Source organism: Gigantopelta aegis, unplaced genomic scaffold, assembly GCF_016097555.1.
Source record: "Gigantopelta aegis isolate Gae_Host unplaced genomic scaffold, Gae_host_genome ctg2877_pilon_pilon, whole genome shotgun sequence".
Taxonomy (NCBI): Eukaryota; Metazoa; Mollusca; class Gastropoda; order Neomphalida; family Peltospiridae; genus Gigantopelta; species Gigantopelta aegis.
In genome coordinates this window covers 72,575-90,838 of record NW_024533076.1, presented here as the reverse complement: position 1 = coordinate 90,838, position 18,264 = coordinate 72,575, and the positions used below count along the sequence as shown (strand labels likewise).

Here is an 18,264-nt window from a genome sequence, read left to right as displayed (position 1 = left end):
TAAACATGACATCTAATTCCCATGCTTCTGGTAACCCTCGTAAAAATTGGCACAGTCTTGTCCTCAATTCTCATGTTTTGCCAAACCACCACTACGGTTTTTTCGAATAATTTTCTGTATATATTGTATCGATTTGGATCCTTTTCCTTTCGAAAATTGGAAATTTTCAACTTCCTATGCTCTTCTCCACCACGAAGGCAAAAGTTTTTCCATTTAAAAAAAAAGCTCTAAGCAGTGCTTTTGGTGACCAATTCCCAATATTCCTTTGAGCCATAGGTCATTTTCTTCTTCCTTTGTAAATACTTCTGCTGCCTTTGAGATAGAACCCACACCAGATTCTCGCAAGCCACGAAAAACATTGTCAATAATATGGAGTAGAGTGAAGTCTTTGTTTGAAGCATCCATAATGTGTAGACAAGAACTATTCAAGCTTTCATGTAACGATATACACCAGATAGCAACAGATATAAGTTTTGGAGGATAAAGCCCGCCATTTGTTTACTGGGTCTCTGCAATAAAAAGGCCCTAGCCACTTACTCAAAATAGTGGGATCAGTGCTCTGTAACAAACGCCTCTGGAACTTGTTCTTCTGGGTTTTCAGCATACATAAGCATTTGAGCTTACTCCATTCGTTATAATTTTTACACAGCCCACTTAGCGATTATTGCGTGTTCTTTGGTTGGAAACTTCTACACTTAATATATCTTTCTCGCATTTACCCAGATATTGAAATCTCCCCTTTCCTTTAGACCTACTCAAGCTCAACTTTCGACAGCTTCTCCTGTGGTTCTTCCTTGGTTCCCCAATTGTGGATCAACATTCTCTTTTCCAGTCGCCATTTTCACAAACAACGTGCGTTGTGCGTTGCAATTACGGCACGATGTTGACAAGCAAGCACCACCTAGCAACGTAATATTAAAACCTTATAACACATCTGGTCGTGCTGTGGTTGTATTTATAAACACTCCGCCCTCGGGCCTGTCGGCCCTCGTGCGTCGTGTTTAGTAAATCAACCACAGCACTCCCGGCTGTGTTTATAACTAATACAAAATCATTAGACAGCCTCCACTGTACTGGTCATTTGTATGTTACATTATAAAGGACATTTGTAAGACAGTATATGATTTTTGTTATACCCTTGTTTATGTATTATTCATAGCTGTTTAATTTGTTATAAATAATATAATATTACAATTTATCTGACTATCACATTAATTTATCCATATTTAATTAATTGCAAATTTTTTTAGCCTTCAAATTTTGGACCCATTCCTTTTGCTGGATGAATTTAAAGTCCGTAAGCCAGTCCGGATTTCTGATCATCCTCATCGTGGCTTTGAAACAGTAAAGTGACACCTCTTCTTATACATGTGGGTGTAACATTAACCCTTTTAGGTGACATACATGTTACAAGGATCATTTAAACATGAAGATTTTTGTGGGCACAAAAGGAACTATAACTCCTGGAGATTTACAGGTAACATATGAACACTCAAACTCTTATCTCTTCCATACAAAAAATGTGTTCATTGATCCTTAAATGCTTGTCCATAGTGGATGACTGCTGGTCGTGGTATTGTCCATTCTGAAATGCCTGGAGGTGATGGTGCAATATTGGGTACAATAGGATAAATCTTAAGAGTAAAGATAAAGTGAGGCTTGTTTCTTTTAAGAGGACAATAACTAAGATTTATTAAACCTTGAATTTTTAATAACCCAGTCTGTGAGTATTTGTTGTTGTTGTAAATGTGATAATAGCCATGCTCTGCTAAAGACCTATATTGACTTTAAAGGTACATTCTGAAAAATTGATTTGAGCTTTAAAATTTTATCATGTAATATATTGTAAGTCCTGCAGTGTTTGTATACATACTTATAGTAGCTTAAATACGAAGCTTCAATACTGACTGGTAGCTCAGTTGGTAGATTTGAATGTACAAAAGATTGTTGGTGCAAATCTAACTTGATGCCTAATCTTTTATTAGGACAAATTACTAATTACATCTCCAGGTATTTAGCCTCAGTTAATTAAATTATGTCTAGAAATGTTTTAAGGTACAAAATGATTTATCCCTCTCTCTCTAGATGGTTGAGCCCAAATATCAGGAACTGTTAAAGTCCAGACATCCCAACTGTCAGTAAAGATGGTGTACAAGTTGTTGTCATTGCAGGAGAATCAATGGGAGCTAGTGTAAGTAAATGAGCAAATCAAAGAGTGTACAGAAATAATATGAGCAATGCAATTGTTACATATACATACATAACAATATATATACATACATTTTTTATATATATATTATATACATATATAATATATATAATTAATATTATATTATATATGTGTGCATGTATAGTACATGTATTTTGTATTTATGGATATTTGTTGTCCCCTATTCATAGACTAACCTCCTACTATTGTATTTGTAGTCCCCTATTGTAAACTAACTCCTACTATTTATCTTGACTGTCAAATTGGACAAAGGAGCACACCTATCTCAGCCAGTTAATCAGGTAAGAGATTATAGTTTTGACATGTAACAAATTAACACATCCTTCATCCTCTCTATCCTCTTCTTAAGGATGGAATGGTTTTCTTTACCTACTGAAGGGGAAAAGGATTATTTGGAGGTCCCCAAGAATGGATTAGAGAGCAATGCTCATCATACTCTTGTTTTGGGTCCAGGTGATCATATCGAAGCCAAAAATGAGGTTAGAGAAATAAAATGATGAATGAAAAAAAATTTAAATAGATCAAAATGTATTGTTAGAATGAGGCGCAGCTGCATTTTATATTAATAGCTGGAGAACATATTAAAGAACCTGTTGTACAAACATGGTAAGCAGTACCCTTTTTAAAATGATCCTACTATGCATATCATTTTTAGGGCCATTTGTCATGAACAGCCTGCATCAAATATTTTGAAGCATTCAGTGACTATTCTCTGGGCAAGAAGGATTTGAAGTGTTGCCCTGGGATGGGAATCTGAGATTGGAAAGCAAAGATCTTAAAAATGACACCAAACGTTTCAAAAAAATATACAAGTACAATCTATTTCAATTTATTAATGTAGATAATCCATCATCAGGTCATGAATAACAAACCCTATACATAACAATATTTTAAGATGGTTTTTTTCAGAAGATAATTATAATTAATGAAGCAATATGAAAAGCTAAAATTAAATTAACAAGTGATGATTAGTTTGGAGATGACAATAAACAAAAGAGTACTTAATATGTTAAAATTAAAACTACAAGGTCTTTCTGAATGATTTTCCTTGTCTTCTTTTTAATAACAGGGACCTTCGACTACTATACAAGATAATTAAATGTAAAACAATTATCTAATTATAAAAAAATTAAAATTACAAGGGCATTTGGAAGTTAAAAAAAAAATAAAAAATTTTTTAACTTTAAATAAACTAAGAATATTAATTATTACATATTATATAAAAAGAAGTTACCATAAATTACCCACATCATAGTAACTTCTTTTAAAGTTACCTTTTTTCCTGGTCTCTTCACTTAGATTTGTCACCTCTATCTTGAGTAGATTCAATTAAACAAATCTTGTTCATTGTTATCATCATATGTATCTTTTATTTCCACAATTTTTTCTTCTTTTTAGATATTTTAGTTATCTTTTGAGGTCTTGCGTCTTCATCACACTCTTCTACATCATATTCCACAGTAACAGTTGTTTATGCTGACAAGATGGAGAGGATGATGATCTTTTTCTTTTTCGTTTTGACTTCCTTGTTCCTTTAGGAAATCGTTCAGTACTTGTGCACTGATTTGTTTACTAGTTGTTGTTTATGGTTTGTTTACCAGTTTTTTATTATTTTGTTTCTAGTTGAGCAACACCTTCATTTGTTTTTTTGGCAATGTCAGCGTCTCATCTTTAGTTTTTCTTCTTTGATATCAGACTTTTATCAAGGTAACTGTCTTTCACTCTTACCACTTTTTTCTCCTCACAATCTCCTTCTCATTACTACTATAAAGTTCCTCAGGATGATACTAATGTCATACATGTTAATCGACCAGATAACAGTGGTATCACTAATACAATAGGATTGTGTCTAAAAAGAGAATAAGCCACAATTAACATACTGTTTGAATAGAGAGATAATAGTATAATAAATAAAATGAGAAGACACAGATAGAGGACAGCATTAAAACAAACCAAATCTTCCTTTAATTCCCACACTCGAACTGAGCCATTAGATGATGCTGAGAAAAGCATATCAACTCCTGGGACAAATGCCATAGACTTCACTCTAAAATATAACAGAAAAGTACATGTGCATGTAAATGTTTAGGTGACAAACCTGTTTGTATGACCAGTTAAACTTGTTATAATGGAACCAGTTTGAGTAGAGTATATGTGAATATCATGTGGATTCACTAACCCACAGGCTATTACGTTATCCTAATAAATAGACACATGACATGATCATGGCAGCATGCAGCAATACTTTTATAATTATATTATAAATTTTTGCAACTTCCAAAAATAGTTTTAAAATAAAATATGGCACGGTTTAATTTTTGTCACCAAATTTTTCACCACACCCACATTATTGCATTTGTTTCTACATTATAACAATCTGTAAATTAGTAATTAATAAACAGAAAATGTTGTCTTGACTAAAGACCAACTGTCCTTGATATATGGTATACATGACCCAGGTGCTCCCTGTTTTCATAATCCTTGAGTAGGACTCAAACGCAATTCCTAATGTGTAATTTCTTCATTGATCATGAATACCAGTGGTGTATATACATATAAAAATAGATCAATGCTCTAATTATACAAAACCAACAATAGCTAAAGTAATAGTCAGACATATGTTATAAGAAAATATTGACTTGTCCATGCAGATATACATTACATTAAGTATATACGCATTATATCTACATATATATGAGGAACCTGTTCCTCGCAAGGAGTAAGGAAATGCCATTGCAACATTAGACAAACCACAGTAGTCTGCTCGCGACCATATTTTATAGAAGTTTAAATGAAATTATGAACATCGTTAAGTTTGCTATGAATTATAATATTTCTTTATACGGCCATTCACAAAGGTATTTTTGCTTGAGTTACAATAAGTAGTCCTTCCTCCTTTTGTGAGATTATGGCCTCATTATATTAAACATAATACATTACATTAAAGTCAATTATTATAAGATTATTAAAACTTACCCTTACGAATACAATAGTATTAATATGTTTCCCCACAGTAACTTCTAAAAGCAGTTCACCAGACTAAAGTACAATAATATATATACAAGTAATGACAATAATATACTAAAAATAAATGGAGTAATGGAATGACGATTAATATCAGTCCAATACAAAGAATACAGAAAAGATAGTAAGGATAGCAATTGTATCATCTCTCATAATAGCATAGACACGGAAATGGAACAATACATCATTGATATTATTTAAGGGATTTAGGTCAATTGTTGGCTATTCTCAATTGTTTGTAAAACTTGCTATGAGATGACGCAATCGTCATCCTTACTATAGAGATGATGTAATTGTCATCCTTACTATCATGTTTTGCATTCTTTGTATTAGACTAATATTACTCATCCCTAGTCCCTACATTTACTTCATTTTTTAGAAAATATTTTTATTCACTTTTGCTTAATATTTTAATGAAGTGTTTTAGCAAAAGCTAGAGCATGATGGAAGGCAACGTGTGATATTCCATTGTTTTCTGCTAATACATTTCAAACGGGGGGGGTGTCAAAAACGGGCCATTCCCAAATAGGAACTGCTACCATGTGAAAGCGATAAAACTTAAATGATGCATAATTATAATTGATGCTTTTAATAAATTTATGTACTAACTAGTACAAGCCACTTATGCACATGCAATACATGTGCGTAGGTAATAAGCCTTATGTAGCACCTGTGTTATTTATGAAATTGAAAATAAACATTTAAAAGTAGCTTTATATGGTTTGGTATGAAAAGAGAGAGTTAGTATGTTTATTTACTTTGAAATATACAATGTACTTTATGATAAGAGGGGAATTTTCAGAGTAATAACCAAGAATTGGTTGGAGTAGCAACTACAATATGCAAAAGTAAAGGGAATGTTGTGTAATAAATTTCCTGGTTAAGAGTTAATTTATCAGCTGCATCATTAAACCAGTATATGTACATGTATATGAATATATCACCAAGAGTTGATAAAGAAAAGTACCTCACACAATAGAGTTTATAAGAAACAAATAAAATGAGAATGGTTATAAGACACTAAACCCTCTAGTAGTCCTCTCCTTCTATCATAACTTCTTAGCACTCTTTAGTTTTTTACTACTCTAGTATGCACAATGAAGTAAATAATTTAAGCTCAGTTTCTTGGATGTTTTCAAGTAAAATTAACAATAATAAAATTGTTAAAATTATAACAAGAACACAATTTTTGATGGCACTGCTGTTGTTGTAAAAGACTGGTTTATTGCTAACTTCAAAGACTGAAGAGTTGGAAGAAGTTATGGATCTGCTCAAAGACATTTCTCAGTAACAGATTCAGAAGCTTTGATCAGTCCCACGTTTCAAATCAAAATGCTCACAATAAAAGTAATAATATTCATTGGTTGCTATGTGCATTGGAAGTTACCATATGTAGGTTAATTTTATTGGTGTTCTTAAAAACTTGCATAAACAATATAATAAAACAGAGAAACACTAGACATACAAATATAATTAATATATGACCCAACCAATGTTAGGACTGCCTGGCATGGTACAAGTGCCAGGCGAATAAAAACACTCCATTCATTTAATAAGAAAATATAAACGGAATCCTTGCTTTAATAATCAGGGAGATGCTAATGTAATAATGAAGCATACTAGACTACATACAAGTTTGTAAAGAATTACAGAATCTGTCTAAAATAACAAACACCCTTATAAAGTACATTCCTAACATTTAAGTTATACAACATACCTGTACATTGTAGATTGTAAAAGAAGACTGGTATACCAAAATCATACTGATCACCAATCTCATTCCATAGAACTAGTTCAGATACTATGAGAGAGAGAGAGAGGAGAGAGGAGAGGAGAGGAGAGTAGAGAGAGAGAGAGAAAGAGAGAGAGAGAGAGATGAGAGAGAGAGAGAGGAGAGAGAGAGAGAGAGAGAGAGAGAGAGAGAGAAGATTTCTAATGTTCTAATGTCACATTGTAAAGAGGAAGTTAAAAGTGAATATATTTAAACTATATGTCCCTAATAGCTATGATCAATTCTCAAGATAGAAATGAGAGAGAAAAGAGAGATAATGTCACAGTGTTAAGAGGAAGTTAAAAGTGAATATATTTAAACTATATGTCCCTACTAGCAATGATCAATTCACAAGATAGAAATGATAATTTGCACTATATTTCAATGGTCAGTGTTGAAACTGTATCTAATTCTAATATTACAACAAGACGTGACAAACACTAAACAAAGAAATCTGAAAATTAAATTGCTGACCAGATATTTTCCTAAACAATGTAGACACTCCAATAAGTATTTGTACCTTGTCTAAGTTTTTTGATATAAGCACATTCTCCATTAGATAGATTCCAAGTTCTAGCCAAAAAAAACAAAGACAATGTTTGTTTCTGTCTCTCACCCTCTGTCTCACCTAACTGTCTTGTCTTTGCCAACAGTCAGGGCTAATGTACCAGTAGGATGACAGCTACACATAAACTGGACCTCTATTATAATACAAGTAAAACACAACAAATAACAAGTAAACACAACAAGATACAAAAAACAACAAGGAGGAAACATAACAGTATACACAATACATGTGCTATATAATAATTATGTCCATTATGTTTTGTATAGAATTGGTCTCAGTTGATCCATTGCATCAAAATCTATGATAGACTCATACGGCAATTCCTTGTGTCCATCATTAATCATGAACCATCCATTCATTCATCCATCCTTCTATCCATAGACACCTTACCTATGTCCGTTAAGCTGATAAACACATTCCCATGTAGTACAATTTCCAAACCATACACTACCATCTTCACTACAACTGAATAGATACTTATCTTGATAAAACTCGCAAACAATTTACTGTTCCTAATAAATACACACACAGATTATTTCATGTACTAGCGACATATATAGCATATATATATATGTAACACACACACACACACACACACACACACACACATATATATATATATATATATATATTTAGCATAATTATATATATATATATATAGTAGTTATATAATATATAAGCATATATTGTTAAAGAAAATAAAAGCTTATATAATAGCACTATAGGGTCACTAATGAATACTAACTATTATTAACCCTTTCAACATTAAAACAAGTGTGTTAATTATATAAATATGTTAATACAGTTAGCTGGATGATAGTACTAACAAGAGTTGAGTAAGAGAAGGCAGATGTTAGGAAAACTGATAATATCAAAGATGGCTAAACTCCTAAGCATTGAGTCCATAAATTGCAGCTGGTTAAACTGTATATATAATGTATCTTAGTATAAAGATTATATGTAAAACTATATATTAAAGTAAATTCTATTAATATCTGACCTTCATGTTGATTAATCGATCCAATCTCTGTATGATTTCTCATGTTATATAATCTATAAAACAACAATGTGTTAAAAATATAAAAAAGAAATACAATTTTTTCTCACTTGATCATTTCATCTGTCCCTCCTGATGCTAAGATTCCAGTGGAAAGGTTCCTAGGCAACGTATTGAGCCCATGTGAGCTTTCTCGTGATATTTTGGCAGCAATTTCTATAAGAAAGTAAAACAATGTCATATAATCTTTATTATATAATTACTACCTAATTAATTAAGAGAACTCTATAATGTAACCATCTGATTATTTACTATATACACTAATACTGCTGTGTAGATTCTAGCATTTGGCTCAAATATATCAAGGACCTGATATCTTCAAATCATTATGTTCTTGTTAAACACATATTAAAATTTGAGTTAGCATCTTAAATTTATCCCATCCTATACTAACTTAATCAAGTTAACTAAATGCTTGAATAAGTGAAAATCTGATTATGAAATTACAATGCGACAAAGAGCATATTACAGAGACGTTTCCTCTTCTTGGTGGACTTATTAATGATAAATTGATTGCCATGTAAAGTCATCATACCCCATTCTCCTCTAACATATCCATAAGACAAGACCATCAGCATACTATCATACGTGCCTAGTACCACTTCCATCATTAACTCTGCCTCATCTGCCATACCATGTGATGAAGAAGAAATGTTAATAATCATAGTCGAAGATCACGTGAACACTGAATTACTTAGAAACATTTAGCAGGAGGTTTGTAACCTATAGGGCCTTCACTTTGTGGATTTTTGTAAGACTGACTAGTATCTAACGTGGTGCGATTGTTTGCAAGTTGTACACATTCTTAAGCAATTTGTTAGAGTAGCTTGCAAACGATTAGAGCTGTTACATACAACAGGCTAGAGTTGACTTTCTTCTTGATAGCTGGCTCTCCTTATCTCTGAAGGCTTCAACGAAGGAACGGTGAGTGAATAGTCCTTTTATAACGTGGTACTGTTTGTTCTGTTTTTGTTAAAAGATAATGTCTAATTTGCAAACAGTGTTTATTAGAAGTCTACTTGATAATATTGTCTTAAAGTTTGATCTTTAAGAATAGATAAAAAATTTACCTTAAAGAGTTCATGTTCCTCTACACACTGTGTTTACGGTATCCAGTCGTCATTCTATAAATTCTAATAGCATGTACATATACATGTTATCATTTATATAAATTGAGTTTATACTATAAGCAAGGAATGAGCCAGATAGCCTAAAAGGCTAGATTATAAAGACTAGGTTAGATACATAGTATCTATTGACCTGTGATATATCTAGCAAAAAGGCTATATTATAAGTCAATAGGTACTATGATAAAAAGAAGTTTAATTATGTACAATATCAATAAGTGATGTTGATATGAGGAAACACTCAACTCTGATAATTAAATACTACAGTCCATACTAATGATGTAGTGTCACATTAATTTCATAGGAAAGAGATTTGATATATGTAATAATATATATATTTATGGATTGTTTATTGAATAACTTGACATCTGATTTGTAAACACAAATAGGTTCAAAGTATTTCATAAATTAACTGTCTTATTTATTTTATTAACTAATACATCATTTTGGTGCTCTACATTACAGAGCTATTGTGTTATGGCAATGATTTTGGTATAATTTTTTTATGTGTATATACTATACAAATACCGTAACTGCTTTATAAGCACCTGGAAAACTATCAAAAAGAAAACTAGCATTTATTTAACGATGAAGTTAGCATCAGAGTGTAAACACCAATTTAGTACCAATCTTCAGAATCTATTGACAAATGTATTATTAAGATTACATCAAATTACTCTAGCATAAAAGTACATATAGATGTTTTTCTTGTATTTGCTTAATTAAGTATAGAAATATGTCTCTCCATTAGTAGTACTCATTTACAATTTGTTGATGTAATGACTACAGAAATCCAATATAAAATGGTTGTTTGTAAGGAAAAGGAAAGCAATTACTAATCATGTGTTGTGTAATATAAGCTATATAATGTGTCAAGTGTGTAACAAACTTCTTGGAATTCAGTTTAAAGTGTCATTGATGGATGGACATTATATAACATTGTGATAAGTATTAGTTTAGAGGTTACTAATAGTATTTATTTTATGTCACTGTGGTAAGTAAATTCTATTCTAACAACAAGAGTTCTGGTATCACTTATATTATAAAGTTATTTGTATAAATATGACAATAGATGTCATTACTATAAGAGTCAGGTAAATAGTTTATGTAATACAATACCAGTTTGTTGCTAATGATTTAATGGACTGTACATATTTCAATAGTCAAATGTTTTGTTATTGACATAAATTCCTATTCTTGTGCTCCTTCAATATGTTACCATAGTAACGGACATATTCTAAAAATAACTACTTCACACAATGACCAAAGATAATTATCATTATTTAACTCTAGTGGCCAATCCTACTAACCACAGTAATGTAGAATAGCTGCCATTAGTAAGCTCTAAGCAACAAGACTTGGTTCCATTGTGTTTATATTTCAATCTCTTGTAATTTGTCACACTCAGATAATGATTATTTTGTGATAGACCTCTGTTATTCTTTGTTTGACTACTCAACAAACTTAGTTCAGTTGTAATGAGAATTACTGCCATTTAAATATCTACATAAAGAGAGAGAGAGAGTAGGTTATGTACATATAAGTAAGATGGTTCAATGAATAGATAGTGGATTGCAAGTTTAAAAAATTCTTTTTTTCCACTTTAATTATAATTAATTTTAACATCCCCTTATGCTGTACTTTGACGCTAGTAAGACGCGATCATATACTATATTAGTTTATAGCAGATGTACACACACAAGCACACACACATATATATGTATATATGTAAATCTGTTATATGATTATTACTCCCTTTATTGGGTAATGGATACTACTGGGCTATGACAATTTATATAGCAAATATCACACCACTAATTTCTAGTAATGTAAAAAAAACTCACTCACTAATAACTTACTAATTTACTATTTGAGAGTATGCATACATCCACACACACACACACACATATATATAGTATACCTATTTTGTAATGTAATCTCCATCTGTATGTGTTGTGTCTATTTGTCCACCTACATATCATTCTCGTTTGTTCATCAGTCTGTCCATGGATCCATTAAAATCGTTTGTCATCCACCTATCGGTCTGCCATCTATTCAACTTTCATCCATCCCATTGACTTCTTCATCCAATTTTTTACCCTATTCCACTATCAACTAACTTTGTATAATTCATTACATTAATCATTACATTCATTCATACAATTTATGATCAAATACCATTCATCTCTGTCAAATGTTTACTTCTATCTTTCTCTCTTCTATTTGTTGTTTTTTATTTAGATTACGTGGGTACACAATGTCAGACTCATGGCTCTATGCTTGGCTACAAGAACTCAATCTCTCTGAGTATCTCTACAGTATTTTCAGAGCATCAACTGACTACTCATGCTCAATTAGCGCAAATGAACTAAAGACCAGCTGAAAGCTATTGGTATTACTAAATTAGGCCATCTTAACCGACTGTGCAAAGCTATAGAGAAGTTATCAGAAACAGAAACTTTGAGAGAGCTAGATCATTTTTCAATGTTTGTTTCACACCCTAATACAACAATGGCCAGAAGTTCTGATATGGTTGAAAATTTTTCTTCATCAACATCTGACACTCAACATGTAACTTCACACATACCTCCAGTGGTACAGCGACAAAGCAACAACGCAGATCTCCATCACCCGGGGCAACACTTAGTGCAGATGAGGTACTTTTGAGATCTTTATCACCATCACCAACATCACCTGTCCCTGAAGTTAGCCAAGAGTTCATTCTCTGCGAAGGTGCAATACTAATAGTCAGAAAGATTCCATCATCCATACATAAATCAGAAACCTTGCCTTCAAGGACATTTTCACCTAACATTGACTCCTCATTAGTTAAACACCATGGTTCCCCTAAATTTAATAAATATTATAAAATGTTGGCACTAGACCAACCTCATCTCCTGTTCGTAAGCCCAATTTGCTCCACCTCCTCCTCCTCCTAGAAAATCTTCAAGAAAGATCCAGATAGTGACTCCACTGCCGAGGGACTAATCAGAAATGACTCCACCCATTTCTCCTGATACCCCTCCTAGCTTACTCCCCAAAGTAACCACACTAGCTGACTTTCCATCCTCAATTCAGCCATGTCTTTCGTCATGGATGATTTATTAAAGGTGAAGTAAGCACACATCAATAACCACACCCACATTGGTGGTAATGCCTACATCGATAACCACGCCTCCTAGTGAGTAGTCACACCATATGATCCAATTATAGATGCACCTCCTCTTTTACCTCCTAAACATATCTTCCTCCTTCACATGCACACCACCAATCCCTATAATACCAGACTTGCCTCCACCCCCTTTGTCTGAACTTCTCCTTCTCCGCCAAAAAATCCTCCTAGACTTTTTGCTCCAGATTTTATCCCCCCGCCTCCTCCAATAGAATTACCTCCTGATATCCCAGTAAAATTTCCCCTCAGAACCTCCTATTCTCCCCCCTAAATCCTCTGTCCCTAATTTTACTCCTCCACCTCCACCCCATCCTGTTCCCCACCAGTTATTCCACCTAGAGTCCTCTTCTCAGCTTTCGCATGCTGCGAATGCTACACCCACTGAAGAATTAAAACCAAAGGAACAAATGGGAAGCATCTGTGCCCCCATTCCTCCTCGTTACACTCATAGACATCCTACCTCCTCCTCCCCTATTACAGAGGAAGGATGCAAAGGAACAATGGAAGCATCTGTGCCACCTATTCCTCCTCGTTCTACTATAGACATCCCACCTCCTCCTCCTCCTATTACAGAAGAGGATCATCCTAAAATCTGATACGAAGAACAGTTAACACATCAAGTAGTCCAAAGTGCTAGAAATATTGTTGATGATCACTTCATTGTGGTACAGAATCCCAAAGAAGACAGGTCAACCTCCTTGTTCCAGTTTCAGCTGAAACCATACTCTATCCAAATGATATCAATAATATTAATCAGCCACACCCACTTACAGCACTATCCTCACTTCCCAAATTTGATCCTACTGGTGCAATGTAGAAGGTGGGTTTCTAATCAAGCAACCAATGCCACTCCAGTTGAAACAGCTGGACTGTGTATGAAGCTATTGATACTAGTCAACCAATTCCTGGACTGAATACGAAGAAATGTCCGAACTGTAGAAGGTGTGGCTTCAGATCACATGACCATACCCTCTCCAGTACAGTCCCCTCAAAAACAATCCCTTCCTTCTGTACCTGAGGACAACCCTTAGACACTACTTATGAGACGATAGCCCCACTGTCTGTTCCACCAGAACCCCCTCGACCTTTCACAGCAAACTTTCAGGCACCTGTAAGTTATACATATTAATATACCTATATATTTACATGTATATTTACATCATATACCAAGAAGCCATACATGTGTATCCTGCTGTTGCATTTGTACTATATGTATTAACAATTAATTACACCTACACAAAGTACAAGTACATTTAGAGGTCAAAAAATGCATACAAATATATACAGTCATGTACATGTTAAATGTACAGGTATTTTTTACCTAATATTTTAATGTCCTGCTGCTATAATATAACAGGATTATTGTTAACTTTGATGACTGGAGAGTTGGTAAAAGTTATTTAGTTTTAGTTATAATTATAGAAGTTATATTTTGTTAAAAAATATAACAGAACTCAGAAACTTTAATCAAAGTACTTGTTGCAAAGTAAATAATATTCAATGGTTGCTATGTACATAGGCGGTTACTGGGTTACTTTTTAGTGATTACATTCATTTGTCATTCTTAAAAGTCACACACAACAATACAATAAAAATTTGAAAACAAAGAAGCTCTGTCCAAATGGTTTTATAGTGACCCTAACATTTAGCAACTTTAAAGAAGAATGTATTATTAAGAGATCACATACAATTACATCATTACTGTTTTTTTTTTGAACAATAATTCCATTATTGTTCAATAATATTATAAGATTCCAAGCTGCAAAGTACTATAACATTATTAAACACAGTACTAACCAAGTTTGTAATAGTTAAGGACAGTAAGAATACAATATCTAGTCAATGTTTTGGCCTTTGTTATATATATATATATATATATTATATACAGTCAGAAGTCCATTACCTTGGAAGAAGTGTACAATTGCATGTTGCAGCATTGAAGAGTTAACTATGTTTCTAATTTAACAATAGTTGATATTCCATATATGGTCATGAATGTAGAGGTATATGCAACTGCCATTTCAAAAAGGTCACCACAGCATTGATTTGTATAATGTTGCGGTGGCTTTCGAATGGCAGTTGCACATATCTTTCTACATTGCAATGCTATGGGTTCTTCTTAGATAGTGCGATCTATCTACACGTATTCTACATTAATACTCTATTTCTTTGTCTATTCTATAGAGTAGTGGAATATATGAATCAATAGACAATGTTTCACCTTCCACTAATACAACATCAGCTCCTGTAGCTCCTGAACTTAAGACACTTAAGTCATTTAATGTTTGGTTTTACACAGTCTTTCAATGATTACAAGGACCATACTGATTTGGGTAGTAAACTGACCCGAACATACTGAAAGACTACCTATAAGAGTAAGCTCCTATAATTTTGTCAGGAGTAGATAAGAAGAAAGGAGTGTCAATTGTATAGTACCATAATGATATTGTAACATGACATATATGATGTAGTTCCATAAATAGCATGTTCTATGTAATGTGTAACTAAGTAGTTTACTATAAGATGATTGCATGCTACTATTTTATGGAACTATGTCACATGTATGTCATAATACCTTTACTTTTTGTTTCCATTGTAGTTTTTACTCGCTTCTCCTCTTATGTACTCTTGATTTTGTTGATTTTATCATACTTGTAGCAAACTGACCAATGAAATTGCTTGATTTCCAGCTTATAAACATCATCAATCTTGATAAGTATCCCTGGAGATTTTATAAATGTTCTGAAATTTACAAAATCTTCTAGGAACATTTATTAATTAGTGCCTTGGGTACATGGTGCATAGTAGGTATAATGTTACATGTATTTCATTTAAAAAAGAGTTTGCAGCATCATGTATTTCAATATTGAGTGATTCAAGTGAAGGTCACTATTTAAGGGCATAATTCTATCAGAAGTGGTATTGAAATATTATTATTAGTGTTCAAAATCCATTACAATTAGAATTGATTCTGAACTTTTATGATAAACTATAGCTTCAAAGCCCTTTAATTCAGCAACAGCTAGTTACCTCTGACTGACCGACAGACATTTTAAGCAATACAATTGAGTGATTATGTTTATATGTTTGATCTTTCTCAATATTGTACCTATTTTTCTGGCTATTAAAAGTTATTAATTATGAAAAATGCATTTCATGGTAGTTTAAATAATAATGTATAACTTAATTTGTAATTTATTTGTTATATAATTTGTTTAATTAATTAATTAATTTGGTCGTTAATTTTTCTCACAGAATCAATCTGTGAAAGAATTAGCACGTGATTTGGAATTGAAAGAATCCCTCAAATCTATCAGGAGTGTGTGCTTCTGATACAATATTGTAAGTGAATAAATATTTTATAATTATTAGTTAGTAATGTCTTCCCTCTTTTTTTTACTTTTTATAACTAGAGAAGAAAGGTGCAAAGAAACAGTAAGTCTAGTTCATGTATAAACATAGTCCTAGCCCTATGGGACTTGTGGGGATTAGTATTAGATGGATAAATTAATGAAAGTACAAGTGCATGGATGAATTGATGTGATCAAGTCTGACACTTATCGTACAAAAAATGGAACAAATACTTGCATATAAATGGTGCCACACAGCCATCTTAAACAGGGAGGTCTACAAAAAATTGTATGCAGGAAGGACAATCATGGTACTTCCTGTATGGCAACTATCATGTTTAAGATGGCTTCATAGCAACCGTTTATATAATCAATTTGTTCAAATTTATTTTGCATAATTAGATTTCCTTTTGTCAGATGTGGTCACACATGAGGATACATAATATAAAACACAAATCATCAGATATGATATAAAGGCTCTGCCCCTATATTGAAGTCTATATTGAATGCTATTTTTATTTTAGATTTCTCCAGCTGCTTCAAGATTTTGCAAAATTTGCAGACGTAAGTTTTCTATCATTGACTATTATATTAAATGTACATTATACATGTGACCCCTAGTCTGACAATAGAGGTCTTTTTGCATAAAAAGTTCAAACAAGCATTCACATATAAATGATTGCTATGTGTCAATATTGTATGGAAAGTCATTAAAATATGATGAGCAAGAATCACAATGGTGGCCATCCATATTATCTTTATTTTAGATTTTGTATATATAAAATGGAGGCACAGTATTTGTTTTATAGATTAGTATTTATTCAAATTTCTTTGACTATGTCACACATAATCATATGACATTTATTAAGTTTCCAGGAAGTCACATGATCAGTGATTGTAGTCACATGATTACTATAGTTATGAATTACAATATGACTTATTCTAGCTGGTCACTATAATTGTGTTTAACCAAATCTTTAATTCGTCACATATGTACAAGTTTTGTTTAACAATGCATACCAGTATTAACGTAAGTCTTATCAGTGTGCAAACACATGTCTCCTTCCTTGGTTTCTTGCTTTTTAAAGTTTATATAAACAATTGTAGTTGCCAGAAATTAAGTGTACTTGTTTACAATCTTTGTACAAATTAGAATACAAATAATATATATATATATATATATATATATATATATATATATATATTATCATTGTTAAGTGTTATAATTAGAGAGTTATAATATTATAAGGGTTTATTTATTAACCTTCACAGATCTCTGCGTGGGTGAGGTTGCTTTGTATGTGTGTGTGTGTGTGTGCTTGTCTGTCTGTTAAATAAGCATAGGCAATAAACAGTAAACAAATACCAAATAACAGTTAAGTTAACGGCTCTTAAAATTACTGTGTGTACAATATGCAATAATTCTACATCATCAACGTGGAAATTTTCTAAAAATGCTCCATTCTCAAGCTATGGCAATTGTACTTACCTCATTCTGATAATATCTGTTGTCCGCATCTATTTGTAAATAAATAATGTTATAGTTATTAATTATAATCTTAATGCCGTCAATCTTTTCTAATTGGAAAATGGTTTTACAGGTTGTCACCTCCAAGCGACCTTGATATAATGTACCCAAAAAATAAACATATAAATATTTCCACAATGTGTTCATGGCCAGTCCTTTAACATAATTTTTTTTACGATTGGAAGCAGATGTCTGACACCATAACTTTCACAGCATTGTATACTTTCGTAATAATTTAGTTGCTCCATATGTTACTGTTCAAACTATATTATATAATTAAAAGCACTGAAGTGCGAAACCTCCCCTACAGCTGCCTATATAGTATGATACCATAATGTTAGTTAGCTTCATGTTTTATTCAATAAGTTTTCATATGTAGTGCATGAAAACTTACTTAATGAATAAAGTAGGCAACAGAGGTAAGAATTATTTCAATA

The 18,264-nt window shown here is 32.4% G+C and overlaps 1 pseudogene; it reads left to right on the top strand.

Moving 5' to 3' along the window:
* Positions 1–1,250: 1,250 nt before the first annotated feature.
* Positions 1,251–6,545, top strand: LOC121391720 (annotated as a pseudogene).
* The last annotated feature ends 11,719 nt before the right edge of the window (positions 6,546–18,264 follow it).